This window comes from Eptatretus burgeri, chromosome 17 (genome assembly GCF_056783735.1).
Source record: "Eptatretus burgeri isolate ZD-2024b chromosome 17, Ebu_testis_v1, whole genome shotgun sequence".
Lineage (NCBI taxonomy): Eukaryota > Metazoa > Chordata > Myxini > Myxiniformes > Myxinidae > Eptatretus > Eptatretus burgeri.
The window spans coordinates 28525053-28544960 of NC_140977.1; the positions used below are offsets into that span (position 1 = coordinate 28525053).

The 19908-nt window shown below is 45.6% G+C and overlaps 1 protein-coding gene across 12 annotated transcripts in view; it reads left to right on the top strand.

Annotated features, from left to right (window-relative positions):
* LOC147009632 (transcription factor SOX-6-like) overlaps nucleotides 1-19908 on the top strand; it is a 139609-nt gene that overhangs the window by 63705 nt on the left and 55996 nt on the right. The gene's annotated exons all lie outside the window — the stretch shown is intronic.

Genomic DNA, 19908 nt, shown 5'->3' on the forward strand with positions numbered 1-19908 from the left:
GGATTTTATCACTGGCGATCCCGTATGCAATTGTGTGGATGTCTAATATCTCATAGGTAGTCGGCATTATAGGTAAATTGGGATATGTATGTTAAATGTAAATATGTAGCGAGTAAGTGATATTGGTAGATATGCTAATGACAGTTTCATCATTGTGTTCACCACATCTTTGCCTGAGAATCAAAAGGTTCAATTGTCAGATAGAACCTTTTGATTCTAAGGTGATGACGTGGATATTGCAACATCTTGAAACCCACGTGAGTGGAAAACATCTGGGGGTTTTAAGAACAAGGGCTTAGGTCTGACACTTGAACCACAAGGTATCCGTAAAGTCACAGTTGCAGCAGTTGTATACAAAGGAAGGCCTTAATAGAGCAAGGTGGCCATCCTTACTCGGGTGCATGGTATTTGGCCATGGTACCAGCTCAAACGTAATATATGAGGAGATCCTTCACTTCCACATTTCCACAATCAGATAGTTGGACAGATGAGTTTAAAAAAAAAATGATATCGGGCTTATTTAAGGTTACAATTTTCAATTTACTTTTTAAAGCTAGCTCTCTCTGGTCTTTTTGCTTTCTGAAAATAAATAAATAAATATCGAAAACCACTTGTGCCTTCTACCAAACACTTGTGTGCACTGTGATTTGAGGGACTATGTGCAGAGCCACAACACGAACAAGAGAATGGTATGACTTCAACTGCAGGAGTTGTAAGGTTTTCTTTAGAAATTATTTTAAACAACATGTACCCATTGGGTCGAAGGGAACTCACCCACGCACATTTGAGCATCGACTGAAGCAGTCGATGGTGATGAAGTGACTCGTGAAATAGGTGTTCCATGGCCACCGAGGAAAAACGAAATACCACTCTGTGGTCTGAATCTTTTGTCACAATATTTTTTTTTTGTGCAACTATGTTGACATGACGAGTATGTTTTCAATGGAAATTACATAATTCTAATGTTTATTAAGCAATGTAACATCCCAGTTGCTTTCTGCCTTGTCAGTGCTCCCTGCATGGTTATGCTCCATCACCATCCCACATGCTATAATCACATTCTGAAGCTCGGGATAACTTTGCCATCCCCTCCCCTCATTTATATTCTCCCTCCACTACATGACTCCTCCTGACTTAATGTGCTTTTTTGGCCAAAAAATGGCCAGCTGGCTAGATCGGAGGTGGCTGTGATTATAAGGACTGAAATTGACCTGCAACCAAATATTTCTTCAGATGGAACCGTCGGGGTGCTCATTGTTCTTTTGTATTGAGGTTGTATGAACTTGGTTTGACGAGACAGGGTTTTGGGTGCAATATTGTGTGTAAAGAACTTGATTGAAATGTCTACGATTTTCATCCTCCTACAAGACTTTCAACAAGGATGTCCATTAAAACCAAACTGGTGGGGTGGGAGGGGTGTTGCATTGCAGTTTCCAATTTTGAAACCTCATTGAGCAGAACTGGAAATTGAATCCAGGACCTAATGGCTTAAAAGTCATATCTGTATTTGAGATGATGAATACATGCATGTTCCAGCAAAGCGATGATTCCCCCTTCATATGATAACATGAGTTCCCTTACAAGGAACTAAAATAGAGGAAGAGGCCATTAGCCCACCAACACCTGCGCTAAGATTGACAACTTATGGTTGTTTGTTCATGCTCTATCTTTTTTTTTTTAAATGATGAGCATCAAACAAGGAAGCAGCGCATACCATTTTAATGTCTTTGGTATGACTTGACCATGGATCGAGTCGCCGACCTCCCAGACTGAGACCGGTTGCTTTAACCATCAATCATGCCCCAGACTTCCTTTAGTCTGTTGCTCCCCCTCCCCCCCCTTCTTGTCAGTTAATCTTTTTCATCCACTCCTGTTCATTCTTCTTGTCTGTTGCCAATAAATTTAGTGTCTGATATTATAGGTGGTTGAGTGTTCATCAATTTCTATTCATTTATTTTCGATCCTCGTGGAGGATCTCTAAGTCTTACTCACGTTGTTGTTCTTCATCTTCTTCTTGTGGACTTTTTTGTTTCACAGCCTACAGCTTTCATCAAAACTTCCTGAAACTTGGCATGTATATGTAAAAATACCCTGCGCAGACAGTAACCATCTCCGATTTTGAAAATTCCTTCTAGAAAAAAAGTTATGACGTCAAAATATCTCCGCTAATGGAAATCGCCTAAAAAATTATCTCCGAAACTAGGCAAGCTTTTTGAATTCTGTTTGCGGGAATCGAACAGGGCATTAGCAGAGATTAATTACCGCACATATGATGCATCACTTTGACGTCATATCAATTTTTATGACGTCATTCCTATTTTTTGATATTTTTTGTTTTCATCGCATCTTCGTGAAACTTGCCATGTATATGCAGAAAGCCCATGCGCAGGCAGTAGCCATCTCCGATTTTGGAAATTCTTCCAAGAAAAAAAGTTGACGTCATAATATCGCCGCCATAATATCCATAATATCATTGACGGAAATCGCCTATACCATTATCTCCGAAACTAGGCAAGCTGTTTTTATTTTGTTTGCAGGAATCAAGCCGGGCATTAGCACAGATAATTTATCGCAAACCTGATACATCACAATGACGTCATATTCGTTTTTATGACGTCATCATTAAGAGGACGAGGATCTCAGCTCATTGAGCTTGTTATTTCTGATTTTGTATTATACCTCTCTGGCTGAAGCACCTCCTTCAGTTGAGCTGTTTATTTTTATTTTGTACTCAACTTTGATATGCATATTTTATTCCTCAGAAAAAGATGTTAACCTATTCTGTGCTGGAAAGAAGAAATAAATGCTGCTTTTTGGCCTTACCTTTGTATTTTCAGAACTGCTTTTTCTGATTTTAGAGTGGCTCATCATGAAGCAAGTTGGATTTTGGTTTAGGGTTCCCAGATCGCCAATAACGCCGATCCTCTGCTGGTTGTACTGACAGTCAGCCAGGTTCGGTCATTGGCTATGTGGGTTGTGATAACGATTTGCATCAAGTTTCAACAAAATAAGCAGTACTGAAGCTGCTGTTTGGTTTTTGTGTTGTGCCTGCATCAAGCACAATACAAAAGGGCTCTGTGACCATTTATATGGAGGATGATGGGACACAGATGTCAGAATTAACCACGGTCAATTTCACTTGTGTTACCATGTTTACTTTTTATTTTTTAGATTAAACCATTCTATAGCAAAAGCAGAAATAGTGTTTACATATTGTCATGTGGAAGGGGTTGGAGGGGGTGTTCATCGCGAGAATGTGGTATGAAGAGGTTTCTCCGTGTTCTTGAGTAGGATAGATTTATGCCTGTATTCAGTTACAATCAGAGCTAAGTTGGATGTAATATGTGCTCTGATGGGGGCAATGATTATAACCATGGAGCAGAATAGGGTAAAGTTGTATTGATCATGTAAATCCTCCTATAGATGTGAGGCCAGGTGGAGGACTTGTGGGCACCAAGGCACACGGAAAGCAGGCCGTGCTTTAAATGGATAACATCACGGCTATTTGGCCAAGAGAACTGCAGGCCAGAGGAGTGCAATCAACTGCAGAGGGTCCTTGTTGAGGGCAGAACACTTTTACGAGGGGCTGTCCTACAGGTTGGGAAGGCACAGAAGATGGTGCCACCCACAGGAAGTGAGTGGTCAATGAGAGTGACCAGCCATGTGCTGGGAAGGCAGTCCCTGAGGGCGTGTGAGTTGGTACGAGATCAATGAGATTGTGCACCATCTCTCTCCGTTTTGTGGCTCATGGGAGAAAGACCGTAAAGAGACAACGAGCATGTCCCCTCATCGCCATCTCCTCCTCCTCCCACCCCATGCTGCCCCAGCCCTGTGCAACACCAGCCTGAATGACTACGGGTCATCCTGCAGCCAAGACCAGCTCCTGCCAGTTCAAGTTGTCGGCTGTTTGCCTGTTTATTCCTCGGTTGAGTCTCGTAATTTGTCCAGTAATTTGGCTGAGTCCAGGTTTAGTTCCACTCTTGTATACAAGTTTGTGTGCCCCCTTTCTTCCCTATTCGTTTCTTTTGAGAGCCAGATATGTCCAGTTTATTGAATGTTCTGTATTTCCTTATCCCCCATGTTGCTTTTATAATTAACCATTATTTATAAAGAAGGGTTGGTAGGATGGCCTGGAGGTATGTACACTCGCCTCTAAGCTGTCTGGCCTGGGTTTGAGTCTCTGTCCAGCTATAAACTTATACCATTGTTTCACAGGCAGGGTGATCAATTAATGTATGTGCCGTCTCTCCAACAGATGTTAAGTATGTCTCCAATCTGCTGGCATTAGTTTGTCAACGTTAAATATCCCATAGTGTACTTCATGAAGAGTAGGCGAGCTATTGCCGACACCCTAAACAAATTGCAAATTCTTGCCCTCACCACTTTGTCTAGCGTCAGGCCCGGCTAGCAGTTTCATGAAAGACTTGGGCCAAAAAACTACCCCCGACCAACCCCACAAGAACGTGGTAATAATTGTGGCCATTGAAGAAGATTTGCAAAGGAATGTCTACCTTCCTTCTGGCAGTTTTGGTTAGCATTTGAATGATCCTTGGGGGTCTGTGAATTGCTAGAAGAATGCAGTTTAAACGAGAAGGGCACTCGGTACAGCGCATACCTCCACTCCGCAATGCCTGATCCATGCGAACATTTCGGGCCCAATACATATTTGAAATATCTTGCTATAGGCCCAGTCACACCTTGACGTTTTAGCGAGCAATGGCAACGTATCAAAATGTATGTAAAACGCTGGCTTACATTGAACTTTTGATGTTTTTTTTAAAAGATTCGGACGTATTCATAATGAGTTGGTTGTATGGATAACATATTGGTAACGGACACAGAACATTTCGTTGTCTTATAGATAACTTGTACCAACGAATACTTAGCCTGTTGTCGGCCTTCACAAACACTGACCAACGATAGTCTAACTTATGCATAGCGCGCTGCACGTATCGCCGACGATGACGTGACGTAGCCTATTAAAAGGCTGCCGCACAATGATTTAAATCATAACCGCCGGAGAAATGGAAGTGTCAACATCGTAGTCACACCTTGGCGATCTTGCCAGCGTATGCCGACCTCTGAAAAATGCGTCTAAAACGCTGGCGCACGTAGAATACGGTATGGGTAAGTTTGGTATCCGTGAATAGAACGCTAAAGTACGCTATCATACGTCGTATTAAGTGGAGTACGTCTTGTAATTTTAAACGTGTTAAGCATTTTACGACGTACTTGCCTTATGCCTCACACGTTCCGCATGCGATGGGAATAAGTTGTACGCAGTACGCACGATATGCGAACGTTGGCATACGTCGACAAAAGTTACTTGTAAGGTACTCATAAGTCGAAACGCGTCAAGGTAATGGTTAGCGTCAGTGTTTCAGATTCCCTGTTTTTTTTTTTTTTTCTTCGGCATGACGGTGATGTTGACATTTCGATTTCTAGTGCAGTTATGATTTAAATCGTTGAGCGGCAGCCTATTAATTATATTATATTGTTGCGAATTCGCGCCCGCCGGCATGCAAACGGCCGCATCACTCGAATCGCGACCATGTCGCCCACCAGACGGACAATTCAGTCGTGACCCTCCGTGAACTATCGCCCAGAGCCAGTCACGGGTGGGCCTTTCGACCTCACCACAATCGTGCCAAGCGGCCACCCGCGATGGATATGGTTGTTCGCCAAACTCGACCTACCTAAGTACCCACACGGATGGTAAACCGGGCGATCGTACCTCGCCGCAGGTCGACTCCGGACGCGAACCGCTTAAACGGTCCATTCCGTGCTACAGTGATAACCGAGCGGTATTATCGTCGGCCTCAACGGTTCCGATTAATTACCGGGCGTATTAAGCCCACTACGAACCCTTTACGTGAAGCAGGATGGAGGGTCAATAAAGAAAAGACGAAGCGAAATGGGAAAACAGTTCACACAAAGCACATTTATTACGCGACACATGGAAAGCACACATATACAGCCAAACAGTCAAAATGCACATATAGCAATCAAAACAAAAGCAACAACGACGCAGAGTTACTACCGACTATGCGCACACACGGCAACACTTATACAGTTCTACTTTACAGACGGCGCCAACACATTTACACAAAAGCAAAGGAAAGAAGCCACCCTCATAGACAAGGGGGCAGACAGGCCTGTAGGCCAATTGTGCGCGTGACCTGAAGGAGCGGCCAGGCCCGCGAGACCGGGGGCATCCTACCCGCGTCCTCGTGACGCGTTGGTGGACGAGCCGCAGATGTGGCCGCGTGGCTGTGCCCTGACTCCGTGCTCCTTGGCGGGTTTCGTTGGCACGACGTTTGGAGTGGGGTGAGAACGGGGCCCCCTTTTTGCACTATCTCAGCGCGGGGAAAAGGGGGAATTGTTGCTGCCCTGGGGGAGGGAGATGGCTGGCTGGCTTGGGTCCCGCGACGAGCGATCCTACACCCCGGCCTCATCGCCGACCGCCGTCCTTCTCGCCTCGGACCCGAGCTCCTTTGCCTCTTCCCGCAACTCTTCTCAGCCGACTCCAGAACCCAACTCGAAGACACACCGATCACTTCGCCACCCGACTCGACTGACTCTCCTCCCGATGACTCGACTCACTCTCCACCCGACTCGCCTTGCACTCGCCGTTTTATAGGCCGGCAGGAGAAACCAATATGCAAATATCCGGATCAGGATGACCTCGGGGGCGGAGCCACGCTCGCCCATTGGTCGGAGGAAAGGGGGCGTGAATCTCCCCTGATCCTAGAATTTGCATATATCGATTTCACACAGACGTGCCTGGAGGCGGGGCCAAGCCGCTCCGCGCTTGCTAATTGGACGGAGGGGAAGTGGGCGTGTATCGTTCTTGATCCGAATTCTCCCTCGGAAAGGCGGCTATTTGCGCTCGCGGCTCAGTGCGCTCGGTACCAATCGCCGAACGGGCCCGAGACAGCCCGACGCTCAGTGTTCACAGGTGGTGCGGGAATGGCCGTAGAAGGAGAGAGGCGAAGGTGGTGGAGGGTTTTCGGTGGTGGTTTGATGGTTATGGTGCCGTTTGGGAATGGCGGTGATGCGATGATGTGGGATTGAGTTGTGAAGGTAAAGGTCGTGGCTGTTGGCGTTGTTGTTGTTGTCTGAGGGTTGGAGCATGGTTGCAGTTGGTGACGATGGCTGGCGTGGTGGTTGTTGTGTGATGGCGGTTGAGACGTGGTTGGTTCAAAATAAAGATAGAACAGAAAAATTGGCTATCTCAAAGCGTCGCAGGTCAGGTCAGGTATGGGAGCATGTGCCAGAACAGCGCGTCGCTGCGTCCACTTTCCGCCGGTACTCCAGGGGCCTCCGTCTGGCCATCCCCCAGGCAGATGCCAGGCCCATCCCCATCTCCTTGAGATGATGGTCAACCTGCTGTAACCATGAGGCACGTGGTCGGCCCACTGGCCTCCTCCACTCATGAGACTCCCTCGCTGAGAGAATCTGGTGAGCAGGATCAGCGTCAGGAAAACGAGCCACATGTCCATACAGCCGCAGCTGACGCTCACGGACTATGCAGGTAACAAATCTCATCCGAGTCTCTCTCAGCAACCGCTCGTTGGACAGAAAATCCGACCAGCGATAGCCAAGGATTCTCCGAAGAGACCTGGTACCAAAGGAATTAAGTCTCCGTCTCAGATCCTTGGTCAAAGTCCAAGTCTCGCACCCATAGAGCAAGACTGGAAGTACCAAGGACCTGAAGACTCGGACTTTCCTCCTCCCGCACACGCACCGGCAACGCCACAGCACATGATGCAGTGAATCCATGACTTCGCAGGCCCGACCCAGAGTTCTATTGACCTCCGGCTCACAACCTGCGGAGACATGAATATCACTGCCAAGGTAAGTGAATCTATCCACGACCTCAACATCCTCACCACAAACAGACACAGACAGGACAGCAGCATCCAAGATGTCACCGAAAGCCTGGATCTTTGTTTTGACCCAAGAAATCCGTAATCCCAACGGCTCCGACTCCTCATTCAGTACCTCGAGGGCCCCCAAGAGGATGTCTAAAGTCTCCGCAAAGATGACTGCATCATCTGCAAAATCAAGGTCCGAGATCTTGACATTGCCAAACGATGCACCGCAACTTGATCTCTCCGACATCCTCCCAAAAAATCCAGTCCATACAAGTGCTGAAAAGTGTGGGGGCAAGTACACATCCCTGACGAACTCCAGTAACAACTGGAAATAAGTCAGAGGCGGTACCACCACACTTCACAGCACTCTCAGTACCAGAGTAGAGTTCAGACATCAGATCGATCAGTTTCCCGGTGGCACCCCACGAAGACCAAGAATCCTCCAGAGGACATCCCGATTCACTGAATCGAACGCTTTACAGAGATCAACATAGGCTGCAAGCAGCCCCTGCCGAAACTCTCGTCTGCGTTCGGTGAGTACACGAAGTGCAAGGATACGGTCAATCGTTGACCTCTTTGGTGTAAAGCCTGACTGCTCTGGACGCTGGTGCTCAAGCAGATGGTGGCGAACCCTATCAAGAATTATCCGAGCAAAGACCTTGCCCGGCACTGAGAGCAGCGTCACCCCTCGGTAGTTGTTGCAGTCTTGGCGATCACCCTTCCCTTTCCAGAGAGGGACAACAAGGCCCCTCTTCCAGTCAGTTGGGATGATGCCTGTGTTCCAGGCAGAGCACAAAACTGCATGCAACGACGCGAGTGCAGCATTTCCACCAGCCTTGAGAAGTTCGGCATGGATGCCACAGATCCCTGGAGCTTTGCCCCGTTTCAACTGGTTCACCGCAGCCCGTGTTTCCACAAGCGATGGTGGACCACAGTTGATTCGAGGGTCAGCAACAGGGATTGTAACACCCTTGACGTCCAACTCGACAGCTGGGGGATCAGCCTGGTACAACCGCTCGAAGTAACCGGCCCAGCGGGCCTTCACTTCAGACTCCTCTGTCAAGAGCCTACCACTCTCTGCTCGAACTGCAGTGCTCCGAGGGATGGGCTTGGATGAACGTAATGCGCGACACTCTGTAAGCGGGACGAGAATCACCTGTCCACAGGTGATGCCTACCCCTCACAGATTCCTCGCACATAGGCCTCCTTGTCCACCCTCAGTGCACGTACAGTTTTACGCCTCAGCTCCCTGAACAGCTCGGCTCTGCCATTCAGCCTGGCCCTGCGACTCTGGTCAATGGTATCCAGTGTCCCTTGAGAGACAAAATTCTTCTTTTGCCCTGCGGTGAACTCCAAGGCATCCACCGGCAACATCATGACGGTGGTCTTGAAGGTGTTCCACAACTCTTCAGGACCCCCCAAAGCACCCAGACCCCCCAAGTGTCCACTCAGCCTGTTCGCAAACTCCTCAGCTACTCTCTCATCCCTGAGCTTGGCAACATCCAGCCTAGGCTGGGATGGTACCATTCTCCAGGATTTAAGGTGCAGCTTTAGAGTTGCTACAACAAGCCTGTGGTCAGTATTGAGGAACTGAGCACTCCGGTAGACCCTGCAGTTCTGGATCATCCTCCAGCGACCGTCAATGAGGACATGGTCAATCTCCTTTGCCACACCGGGACCGTTGGAATACCAAGTCCAGCGATGAGCTTGCGGGCGCTGAAACCATGAACCAGCCACTCCTAAGTCCATGACTTCTTGCAAAGTCAAGGAACTTAGTGCTATTCTGGTTCATAGTTCCTGACCCATGGGGACCAACACACACCTCATAACCATCCCTATCAGTTCCAGTCGATGCATTGAAATCCCCCAAGACTAGAAGTGTATCTCGTCTGGGGCACTGATCAACCACAGACTCGAGTGTGGCGTAGAATGCATCCTTCACGGTGAGATCACTCGCCTCAGTCGGAGCATAAATAGAGACCAGGGAAATGACACCTAAGGAGTGACGAATCCTTAATCTCATAATACGCTCGTTGACCGGTGTTACCTCAATTATCATTGGGGTCAGCTTATTGGACACAGCTACAGCAACTCCTTGGGTATGGTAACCATCAGAGCAACCAGACCAATAGTAGGTGTAACCACCCACCATTATCTCGCCGCAATCCGGTCTCCGAACCTCAGAGAGCTGCAATCCCGATGTCCAAACGCTTGAGCTCAGATGATAACAGAGACAGGTGATCATCCTCTCTTAGGGATAGGACATTCCAGGCACCCACCCGAAGGGACCGCCTCAGGTTAACCCAAGGAGACCGCCGTCTGGTGGACGACACCTCAGCACCACTCCGACACACTCTCCCGCAATCTGACCCAGGGATGTTACCCCGTGGTTTCCCTCTCCTATCAAAGATTGGGGGTCCCGAAGGCTTTGCCCCAATCCCATCATCCGGTGAGCTGCCCTGCGAAGGAAGCTGCACAGGAGGTACTTCCCACGGAGTGGGTTTTCAGATTTTTTTTGCGTTTTTGCGTTTTGCGGAATGAAGCGTTTTACGGTGGCTGGAGTGCAAATCCTGCCACCAACCTCCTAATAAGAAGTAACCCAACTGCAGGAGGACGTCCGCAGACACAGTTGGGCACTAGATATGGATGGCCGTTGGCTCACAAGGAGCTCCTCCGCCCTTTGACAGGTTTTGTTTTTAATCCTGCTGGGTGTCCATATCCAAACACCCTCCTCACCAGAAAACCTGGTGGGGGAGACGGTTTAGTCGCCGACAACCCGACCATGGAACAGGTTAGTACAGGTTTACATGGTACCTGTAGCAGGTCACAGATCGAACCTGACCTGACTAAAAAGCGTCGCAGCCCGGAAGTATCACATAAATTCCCTCTATACAACGGGTTTGGGGCTAACTACACATGTACTTAGAGATATCTCACCTACGGGCCCTTAATGGTGGTTTGCGAATTTCCACAGCCGTAACAATATTATAACGCACTAGAAAGCGAAGTGTCAACATCACCGTCATACCGAAGAAAAAAAAAAAAAAACCAGGGAGTCCGGAACACTGACACTAACCATTACCTTGACGTGTTTCGACTTATGAGTACCTTACAAGTAACGTGTGTCGACATGTCAATGATCGCGTAACGTGCCTACGACACGTTACTCATAGGTTAGAAATAAGTTTCGGGTACGATAAACATTAACTCGACGTGTTTCGACTTATGAGTAACTTACAAGTAACGTGTGTCGACGTGAGTCAACGATCGTGTAACGTGCCTACAACTTATGGCCAGCGTTATGCAGAACGTGTGAGTCATACGCTGGCATAAGTCTTAAAATTTCAAGCATGGAAAATTTGAGGACAACCGCAAAGTACAACGTTTAAAGCCAGCGTACGACGACGTATGGCAGTGTTTTTCAGCGTGCTATCAATGTTATCAAAACTTACCCATAACGTATTTGACGTGTACCAGCGTTTTACACAAATTATCCAAAAATAGGCATAAGCTGGCTAAAACTTCAAGGTGTGAATGGGCCTTGTATATTGTTTTTAGCCCTATATCTCAATGGTGAAGAATCACTTTCAGAATTAAATAATTCTCGTATCCAGATCCGGAGTCAGATCTTCACCAAAATTAAATCAATTCGTCATGGTCACACACCCAACCTGTACACCAAGTTTCATCCAACTACGTCCACAACTTTTTGAGATATCATGCTATGTATCGGTTTTGGCCCTATCAATGGTGAATAAAGAGTTGAAAATTCTATTGTCCGGATCTTCACCAAAATCTAATCAGTTCGTCCTTGTCACACACCAAACCTGTCCACCAAATTTCATTTGAATCGGTCAAAACTTTTTGAGATATCTTACAGACAGAGGCAGTCAGGGGTGAAAGCATAACCTCCTTCCACCTTCCATGGCAGAGGTAATTATCAAAAGAACGCAGTGTGAATTTGGAGATCATTTGGTCATACGTGAGGGTCTAGATTCCACTCGGCATGATGGGAGACGTTGGTCCTACTTGTCGACGTGACGATATTTTAAGCTTTCAACATGTAAACCTTTGGCCTTGCCCACACAATGACTGCCTTAGGATTGATAAAATATATGAAAAAAGGACAATTATTGTCACAGAAATGCAAATCCGTTTCACATACCCAAAGGTTCTTTCACCTGGTGGAGTGTAAAGCTCACCTTTTGTGAACATGCTGTATGTTATAAAAAAAAATTCATGTGAATTTTTGTTCCTTCAAATATAATAATCTCTTCTAAGGATCTAAGGATTCTGTCACCATTTATTTACGTAATGTTACTATTTACAAATATATTTCGCAGTTGGGCTTGGTCTTTCGGGGGTGTTATGTGGTACCGGTGGATGATGAATTGCTGTCAGCCTACCTTAAAAGTTCGTTTTGCCATCGACATTCCAACACTCTTGTTTTACAAGCTTTCTATATGGTGAGAAATCCTCGGCTAAACTCACTCGTTTGGTTTGCTTCTTCCTTCTGCAATTTTTTAGACCGCACAAGAGGGTTGGGGTGGGAGGGGGGGCAACTTGGCCAACCAAGTTGTGCTACACAATGTGATCCATACCAATACCAAAGTGGGAATTCCCATTTTTTGAGCTCTCAGGATTCCATTAATTTGTTTGATGAAGTTAAAAACTTGATGTGATTAGATTACAACTATGAGATGATGGTTGTAACAGATATAATGTGCGATAATACTTTACATATCAAAAAGGATCTAGTTTGGAGTTCATCAAATTATTTTTCAAAACAAAAGGTAACTTTATTTTCATCTCCAAAACATAGCCAGCGCTGTTCAGTTGGTGTGTGTAAACCATCAGCTGTTATGGAGAACAATGGGAGAGAGGATGTGACGAGATCGATTCCATGATTGAGGGGGGGTTTTTTTTTTTATTTTTTTTTATTTTATTTTTTTTTTTTTTGTATACCTTGGTCGAGGCTCGTATGAGAGCGAACACACAACTCACAGCAAGGAGGCATGAGACAAGAGGGGCGGGAGTGGAAGGGACAAAACATTGGGGAACAGACACAGGTGAACTGTGGAAGGGAGAGGGATGGGGATGGGACGGGGAACATGGCGAGGGGAAGATGGACATTAAAGGGACTTTCAGGAAGGAAAGCAGGAGAATTGAAGGAAGTGGGCTTGGGTGGATTATCGGGGGTAGAAAAGATCGAGGATTTGGATGGGGGAAGATAAGAGGTGGTGGTGAACAGCTGTTTTGAAAGCCTGGAGGGAAGAATGGGAAAGAATAGAGTGAGGAAGTTTATTCCAAAGGCGGGAAAAAAGAGGAATGAAAGAGTGAAGATGAGCAGTGATTCGTGATTTTGGTAGTTTTACCAGAAGGGGGTTGTTGGCGGACCTTGAGCGCCCTGTGGAAATGTGGTTGGGACAAATCGCAGAGAGCAGGGGGGGCAAGGCTGGAGAGGAGTCGGTAGAAGACAGAAAGACCACCGACCAACCTGCGGTGATTGAGTGAGAGGCCCAAAGACTCAGCTTCATTGCGGGAGATGCCAATGATCTTAAAAGCCCTGGTTTCGACAGCGTGAAGTCGAGAAAGGTGGGAGGCAGGAGCACCAGCCCAGAGGGGAGAGCAGTACTCCATCAGGCTACGGACAAAAGCTTTGTAAGTGGTCAGGAGCTCAAGAGGGCCGAGGAAGGACTTTGCACGACGGAGGATTCTCAGTCGGCGACTGGCTTTTGAGGGAAGGTTGGAAATGTGGCTTTCCCAGGAAAGGTCATGGCAGATAGTGAGACCCAGAAGCTTGAAAGAAAAGACTTCTTCCAGAGGATTGTTGAGAAAGTGGATGGGGGGGTTTTGTAAACGGTCCTTTCGAAGAGACATAGTGAGAGGAGATTTGTCTGCATTGAAAGACATGTTCCACGTGTTGGACCAGTTTGTGATTTTATCCAGATCTGCAGTGAGCGAAGAAGCTGCTGCTTGCCGGTCTGAGGGATGACAGATGGTACGGCAGAGGGTGGAGGCATCGGCAAAGAGAAATAGAGGATTTTCCAGAGAGTCCGAGAGACCATTGATGAAAACCAGAAAAGAACAGGGCCCAGAACGCTACCTTGAGGAACTCCAGCCTGCAGAGAAAGAGGGGATGAAAGAACTCCATTTAGGGCCACACGTTGACTGCGACAGGAGAGGAAGTCTGGCAGCCATGAGTGGAGATGGCCTTGAATACCATGGGAAGAGAGTTTGGTGAGTAGGGCAGGGTGCCAGACTGTGTCAAAAGCACGTGATATGTCCAGGGATACGGCTCGGATTTCCTGTCTGGCATTGAGGACCTCCATCCAATGATGGGAGAGCAGTAGCAGCATATCTAGGGTAGAGTGACCTGGTCTGAAACCAAATTGATGATTGGAAATCAAGCCATTGGAGAAGAGGAAGGATTTCATGTCTGAAGCGATGATGGATTCCATAACCTTGCTGATGATTGGGAGAAGGCTGATTGGTCTATAGTTACAGGGATCTGTTTTTGCACCTTTTTATGCAGGGCAGTGATGTTAGCAGATTTCCAAGCAGATGGCAGATGACCTTGGGAAAATGAGAGGGTGAATAGAACAGAGAGAGAGGTGAGCAAGAGCAGAAGAGCAGGCTTTGAGGACACGTGGGCTGATGCCGTCTGGACCGGTTGCAGAATCTGACTCGAGGTTTGAAAGCAAGCTCTCCACCTTGTCAGGAGAAAAGGATACAGAGTCCAGGGACAGTTGGGTGCGACTGGGTAAAGTGGGTAGAGATAGTGATGGGTTTGGGACACAAGATTTAGCTGCAAACACCGAGTTTAGACATTCAGCTTTATCACGTGTGGAATCAGCAGTGCGGCCATTTGAGGTAAGGGAGGGGATGGAGGGGGAACATACACCAGAAACAGATTTGATTAAACGCCACCAGGATTTTGAGGAGGGAGAGAGGTTTGAGAGTTCAGACTTGAGATGAGAAAGATGTTGTTTTCTGGCTCTCCTGAGGGTAGCTACACACTTGTTCCGAGCTTTGTGGAAAGAACTGAGATTGCTCCTCAGTTGGGTTTGCTTTCCATGAGGCAAAGGCAAGTTGTTTCAGGACAACTGCCTCGCCACAAGCTTCAGTAAACCAAGGGCGGGAGGAAGGGTAAGACAACTGAACACGAGAGGGGATAAATCTGTGCATGAGGGAGAGCAAGTTTCTTTGAAAGAATTCCCAGGATGAGTTGATGTTTGAGAAAGTAGTGATAGGAGACCAGTCTGTAAGTTTGATGGCTGCTCGAGACCCTGCCAGTCGGCTTGAGTGAAATGCCAGACTCGACGCCGGTGAGGTGGTTCTCTGATAACAGCCAGAGAGATGTCCACTTTAACAAGGACGTGGTCAGAAGAACCAATTGGAGCGAAGGAAGAGCAGCAGATATTGTCAGGGAAATTTGTCAAAATCAGATCCAGAAGAGATGGAGTACCATTGGTTGAGATCCGGGTCGGGAAGTTGACCGATTGAGTCAGTCCCAATGAGTCACAGAAAGCTTTTGCTGATGTCCCATGGCAGGTGAGAGAGGTACCCACACCTAGCCAACTGGCGTGATGACAATTGAAGTCGCCACATAAGAGGAAGAGAGAGTTTGGATGAGAAGATAGAAGATGGTCCATGTTTTCGGAGAGTGAGGTGTAGATGGGTTTGCTGTTCAGAGAAAAGTGAGAGGATAGGAACAAATGGTATGGATTCCAGTTAAAAAGTGGAATTAAAACAAGTGAGGGAGGAACTTTATTTGTTTATCTTTACTCAGTCGTATGTGAGTGGAATCGCTTGTGTGGAAGAAGTGGTGGGTTTAATGACAGTTTCAGTTCAAAAGAGCATTTAGAAAAAAATAGATTTAATTGGCTGAGTGACGAAACAGGTGTAAGTAGGGAGTCAGGGATGGGGGTAATAAGGGAGTTGGTGCTAATTCTTATTATTTAAAGCCACAGTTATTAAAACTACCAAAATCACGAATCACTGCGCATCCTCACTCTTTCATTCCTCTTTTTTTCCCCGCCTTTGGAATAAACTCCCACACTCTTCAATCCCATTCTTCCCTCCAGGCCTTCAAAACAGTTGTTCCTCACCACCTCTTATCATCCCCCATCCAAATCCTCGATCTTTTCTACCCCCGATAATCCACCCAAGCCCACCTCCTTCAAATTCCCTGCTTTCCTTCCTGAAAATCCCTGTAATGTCCATCTTGTGTACCCCGTTTTCCCCGCCCCATCCCTCCCCTCTCCCTTCCACAGATCTTCGAATGTCTCTGTTCCCCACTGTTTTGTCTTTCCCTCTCTCACCGCTCTTGTCTCATGCCCCCCTTGCTGTGCATTGTGTGTTAGCTCTCATATGAGCCTTGACAAGGTATACAAAAAAAATTATTACCCTCGCCAAAGGAGAGGGTATTGCGTTTGGGTCCGTTTGTTTTTGTTTGGTTGTTTGTCCGCACAGAACTTTTGTGTTTTTCTCTGCAACCGCTTGTCGGATTGAGAAGAAATTATCGTCATAGGTGCGACTACTCATGTAGAATGGTGTAATCATAATTATGGCATCATAGGTCACGTCACGTGATGTGGCAGCCATGTTGGAAAAAAGGAAAAACTTTGGACCTCTGTATCTCTGAAACCGCACCAAGGAAAAATTGAAACTTGGCACACGGAAAGTACTCCTCATGGGAAATGAGTGTGATTTTTTTTTTAATGATGTCGTAGGTGCCTTCCTTATGACATCATAATTACATATGTAGAACGCGACATCTGATCAGTATAAAATTTTTTGACGTCATCTCGGGATAAAATGGTCCACAAATTTTTTTTGATGACATCATTGGTCACGTCATTCGGCAGCCATACTAGTTAAAAATAAATAAAAAAAAACTTTAAAATCTTCTCTGAAGTGGCTGAACAGATCGAGGGAAAACTTCACACAAATGCTCCCCAAGCCATGGGTGTACAATTTTGTCGAGGAATAATTGATAGGTCACATGGTTTGGCAGCCATATTGGATTGAAGAAGATATTAAATAATATTTTCTCTGGAACCGCTTGATCAATCGACCTGAAACATCACAATGATAATCTAGTAGTGATGGGGAATACATGTTTTATATTTCAACTTGATCGGACGCATCGTCTGGCAGCCAGAATTATTTAATTTTTTGTTGTGGGTTATTTTTCTTTTTTTGATGTGGAAATAATTTTTTTGAATAAGACTTACTTGGCTATGCCTGGATGGGTTTGAGGGAAGAGGATGGGTTTGTACGTCTTTGCTTTTTGCTTGTTTGGGTTCCTACTGATTACTCCAATGCAGGACTGTAGTACCTATTTGGTCTTCCATTTGATTTGAATTGAATTTATTTTAATCCCATTCTGAATTAAATTGAATCATGAATAATAATCAAAATTAAAAAAAATGTCATGGGTCAGGGTTAGGTGTCCAATCAAAGTGGGACGTCTTGGTACCCGGTCATCACTGCAAGCAGTTATAAAGTGGCAGTTCTAATTATGTCTCTTATTAATTATGTAACACATCAGTACACAAATGCCACACAAAAGAAGTCCTGGCAAGGGTCTGCAATGTCTGTTCTTTTTATTGTTCCCACCTTGTGAAGTTGGCCAGGGTGAATGATTCTGGAATCAGCTAACCAGGCGTGATGTTCAACGATATCAAATTCAACACCATTATAACTCTTTCCAGGAGTGGTTGTCCAATGTAAATCACTCCAAGAGCAAGGCGTACAATAATCCAGGAGGTCACAAAGAACTCCGGGGTAAAGTCTAAGGATCTGCAGGCCTCTCTTGCATTGGCTGTCAGTGTTCATGAGTTCACCATCAGAAAAACACTGAGCAAGAATGGTGTGCATGGGAGGATAGCAAGGAGGAAACCACGACTCTCTAAGAAGAACATTGCTGCCTATCTCAAGTTTGTCAAAGACCACCTGTGTGATCCAGAAGGCTATTGGAAGGATGGTCTATGAACAGATGAGTCTAAGGTGGAACTTTTTGGCTTAAATGATAAATGTTATGTTTGGCGAAAACCAAACACTGCATTCCAACATAAGAACCTCATCCCAACCGTGAAGCATGGTGGTGGGTCTAATCATGGTTTGGGGTTGCTTTGCTGCCTCAGGACCTGGACGGCTTGCCATCATTGACGGAACCATGAATTCTGGATTGTACCAGCAAATTCAACAGGAAAATGTCAAGGCATCCGTTTGTGAGCTGAAGCTTAACAGAAAGTGGGTCATGCAGCAAGACATCGATCCCAAACACACAAGTAAATCTAAAACAAAATGGTTGAAGCAGAAGAGATTTTGCATTTTGAAATGGCCAAGTCAAATTCCAGACCTTAACCCAATTGAAATGTTGTGGCAGAACCTGAAGCGAGCAGTTCATGCAAGAAAGGCCACAAATATCTGAGTTGTAGCAGTTCTGGAAGGATGAATGGGCCAAAATTCCTCCAAACCAATGTGCAGTATTGATTAAGAGTTTCAGGAAATGTTTGGTTGATGTTATTGCTGCACAAGGGATGCTACCAATTAGTCAATGTAAAGGTTCACATACTTTTTCCAACAAAATAATTGAATGTTGGATCATTTTGCTCTAAATAAATGAAAAAGTAGATTTTGTGTGTGTGTGTGTGTGTGTGTATGTGTGTGTGTGTGTGTGTGTGTGTGTGTGTGTGTGTGTGTGTGTGTGTGTGTGTGTGTGTGTGTGTGTGTGTGTGTGTGTGTGTGCTATTTGTTGAATACGGTTCTCATTGTCTATTAGTATGAAGATCTGATCACATTTTAGGTCAAATTTTTGCAGAAATACAGAAAATTCTAAAGGGTTCACAAACTTTTTGTTGCCACTGTACTTTGCCTGAAAGAATCTGATTCGGTACTAGACCAGAGAAGGCCAGGACGATCCAACCAAAAAACTTCCCCAAGGCAAGACAAGCACTTGAAGTTGCTCAGCTTGGGTGATAGAAGAAAATCACGTCAGCAGTTAAATGAAAAAAAGAGGCCTGAACATTAACATCCTGTGCAGCATTATGCACAGAAGGCTGATAACAGCGGGTCTCGATGGCAAAGTTTCAGCAAAGAAACCACTGCTGAGACCACATAGTAAGGTGAAAAGATGGTAATTTGCAAGGCAACACCAAGATTGGGTGACTGAACAATGGAAACAGGCACTCTGGTCTGATGAATCGAAGTTTGAAATTTTTGGAGATAAGAGATGTCAGTTCATACGCCGAAGACCTGGAGAGCGGTATGGCATTCAACGTTTGCAGTCTACTGTTAAAAACTGGGGTGGGGGGGGGGGCTCTGTGACTGTCTCTGTAGTTGTATTTCAACTTTTAGTGAATGAAGGCCTCTTTTGTTAGCATCCCATAGATTTTGAAGAAAAGTGCAAGCAGATACTGCAGCACTATTCAGTTCCAAGTAGAAATCACAAGAGGATTCCTTTCTCAACAAGATAATGATCCAAAATACACCTCCAATGTAGTAAAACTGTATTTGGAGAATAATATTACAGCTGTTGTGCTCCAAGTGTTAGAATGGCCATGCCTGAGTCTGGACATGTCTCATCAAGGCCATATGGAATTGGCTGTAAATGGAGAAGAATAAGAGGAACCCAACTAACCTTACTGAGCTGTGGAATGTACGACAGGATATTTGGCAAAATATTCCTGAAAGAGGCTTCAGTCGTATACAGAAACATGGGTAAAATAGAGTGATGACACTCAAGAAAGCAAAGGACAGACACACAAATTATTGACCAATACTATAAAATGACGCTGTTCTTGTTATTTACTTTGTTTATACTTTGTATTTACTTTGTATTTACTTTGTTTGTGTTATTTACAAAGCATTTGTTTCATAGTGCATTTTAAAGGCTGTGAGTTTACAATAACATACACATGACTGTTATCACTGATAATTTGATGAATCTACCCTAAAGTATGAATTTCATCCCAGACAAAAATGCTACAGTTAGAACGATAGTACATGAGAGTAGTACTCT